This window comes from Octodon degus, unplaced genomic scaffold, assembly GCF_000260255.1.
Source record: "Octodon degus isolate 3935 unplaced genomic scaffold, OctDeg1.0 scaffold00085, whole genome shotgun sequence".
Classification (NCBI taxonomy): Eukaryota; Metazoa; Chordata; class Mammalia; order Rodentia; family Octodontidae; genus Octodon; species Octodon degus.
This window is the reverse complement of record NW_004524661.1, coordinates 4,758,456-4,763,560: the sequence shown is the minus strand read 5'-3', so window position 1 is coordinate 4,763,560 and position 5,105 is coordinate 4,758,456. Positions and strand designations below refer to the sequence as shown.

Sequence of the window (5,105 nt, the reverse complement as noted above, 5' to 3'; positions counted from 1 at the left end):
TTCCCAGGCTTCCCAGTTCATGTCCTGAGAGTCAGTCTGCTGGATGGACAGAACAGGAACACCTGCTTCTCTGGTGGAAAGCTTAATTTCTTATGGAATTCTTTACTACTGATTCCCTTATGGGTACTGAAATTCTTTTCAACAAAACAGCCTAGGAAACCACCATCATCTTTTCAGTATTTCATACAGAGAGGAGCCCACTGGGCCAGTCCCTATTGGGTGGTTCAGACTTCCTTCTCTGTCAGCCATCAAGAGCCAGTTCAATAAAAGACAGGGAGAGACTCTTTGCCTCCAATTACCTCTTTCTCTCCTTTCCCTTCTTGCCTCTGTATTCTCTCATTCTTCACCCAGCTTCAATGCACCCTTCCAGAGATACATTAGCTATTTATATAAATGCCTAAATGCCTCTTATTCATTATCTCATGTTTTACTTTCTTTACTATGACATGTTTATTTACTTATTTGTTTGAGTGTTTAGTTTTTAATAGCTTTGTTCACTGTAGTGGCAGTTCATTGAAGGTGAGGTTTACTGTATCATACCATCCTGTTGCCCTACATTAGGCTGCCAATAAATACATGGTGAGAAGAAAAATTTAAAAAAGACAAGGAAAAATAATACAAAGGAAGAAAAAATAAAAAAAAGAAGATGAGAGAGGACAAGAGAAAATTGGGGAGTGGAGGGGCTGGCTATAGTATTGATGCTCTTGTGGTTTGTGTCTAGATGTCCCCACAAAACTTCATGTGGTCATACGACTTTTTCAGAGGTGGCTCAGTCTAGAATGTGTGACTGATTTGTAGTGCAAAGCTGGAATTAAGAGTATTGGCATTAAAGGTGATTACTGGATCAGTCCAATGATTGGACTGGCACTTCCCTAATCCCAGTAGACTGTATATAATATAAGGGACAGAGGAGTGCCAGAGCTGCTGTCGCAGAGTCCAGATCTGAGAAGTGTGTACTCCTGGTTCCTTTTGGTTCTTAGTCCAAGATGTCCAGTCTCAAGGATCAGCTAATTGTGAATCTCCTTAAGGAAAAACAGATGCCCCAGAATAAGATCATGGTTCTCGGGGTTGGTGCTGTTGCCATGGCCTGTGCCATCAGTATCTTAATGAAGTACTTGGCAGATGAACTTGCTCTTGTTGATGTATGGAAGACAAATTGAAGAGAGAGATGATGATCTCCAACATGGCAGCCTTTTCCTTAGGACACCAAAAATTGTCTCTGGCAAAGACTATAATGTAACCGCAAACTCCAAGCTGGTTGTTATCACAGCTGGAGCATGTCAGCTAGAGGGAGGGAGCCATCTTTATTTGTTGCAGCATAAAGTGAACATCTTCAGGTTCATCATTCCTAATGTTGTGAAGTACAGTCCCAACTGCAAGTTGCTTGTTGTGTCCAACCCAGTGGACATCTTGACCTATGTAGCTTGGAAGATAAGTGGCTTTTCCAAGAACCATGTTATTGGCAGTGGCTGCAACCTGGATTCAGCCCAGTTCTGCTACCTGATGAGAGAAAGCCTGACATGCACCCACTGAGCTGCCACAGCTGGATCCTTGGGGATCTCAGAGACTCCAGCGTCCTTGTGTGGAGTGGCGTGAATGTTGCTGGTGTCACCCTGAAGAATCTGCACCCTGAGTAAGGAACTGATGGGGATAAGGAGCACTGGAAAGAGGTTCACAAAGAGGTGGTTGACAGTGCTTATGAAATGACCAAACTAAAACGCTACACATCCTGGGCCATTGGACTGTCAGTGGCAGATTTGGCAGAAAGTATAATGAAGAACCTTAGGAGGGTGCACCCAATTTCTACCATGATTAAGGGGCTCTATGGAATAAAGGATGATGTCTTAGTGTCCCTTATGTCCTGGGACAGAATAAGATCTCTGATGTTGTGAAGGTGACTCACTCCTGAGGAAGAGGCATGTTTGAAGAAGAGTGTGGATACCCTGTGGTCAATCCAGAAGGAGCTGCAGTTTTAAAGTCTTCCAGTGTCACCACATCATTGTCTAGGCTACAAGAGGCATTATTTGGAGTTGTGCCAAATGTCCTTTTTATCTGACATGTGATTGAAGCAGCCCTATTAAGATGGCCTGGGGAAAACATCAGTTTCCAAAAGTTAGAGGACATTGTCATAGCCTCTAGGTCTTCTGCTGGACTCATGCAGGACATTGCTGTGGTATCCAGGCCTCAGCTGGATCCTTCAGGTCTACAGTCTTTTGCATTTGACTTCGTGAATGAATATTATAAAAATAATCCTATAAATTATGTGTCCTCTATTAAATCTATTACCTTGCAAATCGACTGTAACAGATACCTACAGATTGGTTAACAGTTTATTGGGACACTAGATGTAATATTTTTGTCCCATTTAGTTTTCAGTAATGGCATGGAACCCAGAACCTCATGCATGCTAAGCAAGGACTATACCACTGAGACACTGTAGGGAGCTGCTGAGGCTGGGTATTGATGATAGGTGTGAGGAAAGTCCCAGTCCAAGAGCACAGAGCACCAGAGGCAAGCTATGTGATCGAGTTGCTTCAGACCAGAGAACACCAAACCTTAAGACAATGCACACAATAGGTTGCCAGGGAAAGTGGTGTCATGTGACACCATCCTGTTAAATGTATAAACCAACACCCTAGGTAAATGAACACATTCTCTTCCCATCCAGAGAGGGCAGGCTCAAACTGACCTCAACTTTTGTCTCTTATCTTTTCCCTCCTGTCACCATCCTTCCCCCTGGGAACTTCAAAAGCCATGTTGGACACAAGACACATTCTCAGTCTGCTGGAGTCTATTTACTCTGCCCAAGATCTTGTCCCACAAGCAGAACTGTGTCTTTCTCAAAAGTATTCTGGGTACAGGAAAGGTGGAAGACTTCTTCCATCTTCTCTACTTCTTGCTGGTTTTCTTTCATAAAGACAGTCATTTATCTGCTTTGTGAGGGGGTCAAACTGGTCATTCATCTGACCAGCTGTTCTCTATAGGCTCTACTGTGACAATTAAAAGTCAGTGTTTGCTAGGGGCTGAATCTCTATGCCTCTTACTGATCCCTGACTTCAGCACAGTGTAGGGTTAGACTTGTCTAGCTCACTGGCTTCAGGGATGTCTGCTGGGTTGATTCATTTTCTTCATGTTCATCTTAAGCATCACACTTGGAAATGAGGAATAAGACACTCAGCAGCCCTCCTTCTCTAGCAGGTCATATTCTGCCAGCTTTTCCAATTATGATATGCACATTTATTAGCATTCTTCTGAAACCTAGCAACTAAAAATAAAAGAAGCTACTGTCTGATACTATCTCTGTTTTTCAGTCTTACAATTGCCCTGGAAGACCATGGAGGCTTCCCCAGCAGGGCTGACAAATCTCCCAAGACCACTCTTTAGGCACCATGCCTTCTCCCTAGACTCTTTCTGAGCTTGTGATGAGAGCTCTCCAACACCTCATAGATCAGAGGTATCACAGGAGACACAGAGAGGAACAGCCTGCAGAGCAGGGTGAAGTCATTTCAGACCGGGCTTGGCTTGCAGAAGCATGCTTTATGGACAAGTGTGGGTAAAACGGACGCCAGACCCTTTCAAGGCAGACATCCTGGTTAAAATTGCTGAGAACATTAACGCGAATGTGGAATATTCCCAGAGTGGTTGGCTGAAGCACTTTATGGGATGTGGGAATATTGTTTATGGTCGTCAGGAATTTGGGAAACCCTTTGGAATGGAACCTTCCAGTGTCTCCAAGGATACACAAAGCTGTTCATATGGCAGAGTTTGCTTTTATCACTCCAGATGTGAGATGCTTTTCTTGATACATAAGTGAGAGAGATTGAGGACACTTCATACAAAGAAGAAAATGCTTTGCAAAAAATGAGAGGCAGAGGGAACCAGCTCATCTGTAATCCTCCCCTGTCATCACAGAAAAGAGCATCTTCCCTGAGTTGCTCCCCACCCCAGCTCTTACCCCTGCTTTCATTTCACAGCTTTTGCCATCTGCTATTTAGGGTGGTCATCCTCCTCAATTAGATCGTCAGCTCTCTGAAGTAGAGGGTTATGTTTATGTCTTACTTATCTTTGTACCAATGCATCAACTAGCATTGTGTCCTACAGATATTAGACATAGTTTAATTTTTTTAATCAGTTATACTTCAGATATTGAAAGGCAGTCACATTTATAAGAATAATACTACAGTGTGCCTACTATAGGCCAGGGCTAGTCATGGCTTTGAATCTACCACAATACCGGGGATGATGAAAATACTATTACCTCTGAAAGTACTATTGGTTATAATAGCCAACAGTTATGGAGGGCTAATTGTATGTTAGGCACTATTGTGTGCACTTCATACACATCATCTTCTTCAGGCCTTATAATGACCCTGGAATAAAGCTATTAGTATTAAATCCTTTTTTCAGTTGAGGACACTGAGGCACAGCAGGAATAACTGCCATCCAGACTGACTTTGAGTAGTTCACTGGGGGAGTCAGACCATAAAGATGAGGAAAAAGATGATGATGATTATATTCATAGTATTAGGAATAATAATAATTTGAAAACAGTCTTAAGTGAAAGATAAGATCATACTTAAGACCAAAGAAGGTACACCAACTATGTAGGCGTGGATTTGTGTATGCAAAAGAGAAAAAAAAAAAAGATGCAATTTAAGTGTAATAAAGCATCTCAATCAGATGAATGAGTGTTTCTTTCCTGCATAAATTTAGTAGATCTCATGCAGTGGTGTTGATGAATGTTTAGCAGATAGATTTCCAGGTGTAGTTGGTTGATATTTTCATTTATTTTAATGACCAAGATGAAAGTGAAATAAATAATGAAAACATATGTCAAGACTTCATTTGTTGGGGAAGGCTATAATTTCTTTGCTGAGTTGGGTAATAGCTTTCAAATACTGCAAGACGGTCTCCAAATTTTACGCCACTCACAAGGTAAAAACTATGCATGCAAACCACTTTTAAATTTTATCTGCATTACATTTTTATGTGCAGACCAGGAGTTAGAAAACTATATTCCCATAAGTTCCTATCTCTTATAAATAACAGTAACAGATTGGCTTTGTCTTTCGCATTTTTGAAAGATTATAAAATGAAGAGGATGA

General features: G+C 41.7%; 1 pseudogene; it reads left to right on the top strand.

Moving 5' to 3' along the window:
* Positions 1-986: 986 nt before the first annotated feature.
* On the top strand, positions 987-1,976 carry LOC101562341 (annotated as a pseudogene).
* The last annotated feature ends 3,129 nt before the right edge of the window (positions 1,977-5,105 follow it).